Below are 2,014 nucleotides of genomic sequence, written 5' to 3'. Positions count from 1 at the left end.
AGATGTAGATCTAATGGTCAGAAATGACAGATGGCAGACACACCATCATCACCAACTGAGTCTTTTATAGGAAAAATAAAGAAATTGAAGCAGAGAAGTGAGATATTGTTGCAAAAAGGCCACAACTTACATCACAGTCATTAGATGCAGATCTAATGGTCAGAAATGACGGACGGCAGACACACCTCGTCACCAACTGAGTCTTTTATAGGAGTAGAGACTTTGCCACATTATTTAATTTTCCGTATTATAGTATTTATTAATACAAGTAATGACTTGTCAAGCATGAGCCAGCTCCGAACACCAAATCCTCTATCAAAACTACTTCCTGAAACACTTGACACATTAGGCATTTCTTTTACGTTTTGTAGATACACAAGGAAAAAATGAACATATTATAAAGAGAATTGAGCATATGTTCTTGAGATGTTCTCTTCCTCTTGTGTCCATGACCTAGGGTAAAGCTCCGGCAAGATAACCCCGCCAATTTCAGAAAATGGAGCTAATACAGAGGGAGCAGTAAATAGCAAGGATGGCACACAATAACCTTGGTTTCAGGATCCACCAAACGAGCATTGGGATCTTCTACGAATAAGTCACTGCGGAGTAGGATCAGGGAAGTCGGAAATGATGTAAGCAGGCCTTATGAATCATGAGTAACTATCATGCCAGTATGCCACCATTCCGTGTCAAACAAGTTAGCGACAGTGAGGCTCAGTTTGAGTTTAATGTGATTTGCTGAGCTTCACTTCAAATTGTTGTCAAAAATCTATTACTCTGCAGTAGAGCAGATTGAAGTTGAAAATTATGCTATCCAGCAACTGTCTTCTTACATTTCATCAGCGCAACAATGTATACATTTGTAACTGGCTTATGAGAAATGCAGCTAACTAAACGCCCAGATATCTAAAATCCTGCATTGTGGTGCTTCTTTTTGTATTGGATGATATAACTACTTGAAAGTTGAAAGCATCTTTGCTAAAGGCATATCAGCAACTTCTTACTAAAAAACATACAGATTACCATAACTAGACTCCGCGGCACATCACAGCAAGCACAAAATCCTAAAACAATGGTTGAAAATCAACCAGCTTGGGAATGCTGATAAATGGGGAAATTATACAAGGGAGATGAGTGTGACATCCCAGCCCATTAAGAAATGAGCACATCATAGCCCATGTGGGTGTGAGGGAGTGCATGATTGGGATAGTCCCACCTTGCTAGTTTAGGAGGAGCAAGACTAACATATATAAACTGGTTCCATAGATGGCAACTCCAGCTAGCCTTTTGTGTGAAGCAAGGTGCGTGGACGAAAACACAAGAAATTGCTTCTTGGGTGTGGCAACCCAGTACGGGGTTAAGTCTAAGCCAACTTGGAATCTGGGGCATTAGAATGAGTCAATTGGAAGTTTAGAGAATCAAATGTAGTTAGAGGCTTAGAGCAACAATTTATCTAAAGTATCTTGTGCAACTTGGATCACCAACTACAGCATGATAACTCTATACGCCTGCATCTCAGATCTCAAGTGCTAATAAACAGCACCAGCACATTTAAATAACTAATATTCAAACTTGCTTTCATGTTTGCATTAATCTTGTGGCATAGTAGTTGATGAAAATCAGAGGAAAGGGTACAAGAGGCCTTACAGTTTCAAGCATTTTGACTTCTTGCAACTACAACGCCTGCTTTATTGGCAACTCCATCCTTTTCGTTGAAAAGGCAACGCCTGCTCATAACATGCATATGCTGTGACAAGGCCTGCCAGAACAAGAAAATAACTTAGTTTACTGTGATGAGAACATTGACACTTCAGTCAGATTAGTTATAGGTAGTAAAAGGAACCAACAATAGGCAATACATGCAAGATTGAATTCATTTATATATTATTAGAAAAAGGCTGCTAGAGTGCAGAGAGCTAAACCCTGCTGATAAGTTGTTAGTATATTAACAGTAGATTGTCATAAACTCATAATGGCACGAGGATCTCCTAAATGATTTTTGTTACAATTTCTC

This window comes from Triticum urartu, chromosome 1 (assembly GCF_003073215.2).
Source record: "Triticum urartu cultivar G1812 chromosome 1, Tu2.1, whole genome shotgun sequence".
NCBI classification, from domain to species: domain Eukaryota; kingdom Viridiplantae; phylum Streptophyta; class Magnoliopsida; order Poales; family Poaceae; genus Triticum; species Triticum urartu.
The sequence above is the reverse complement of the archived record's forward strand: the minus strand, read 5'-3'. Positions refer to the sequence as shown.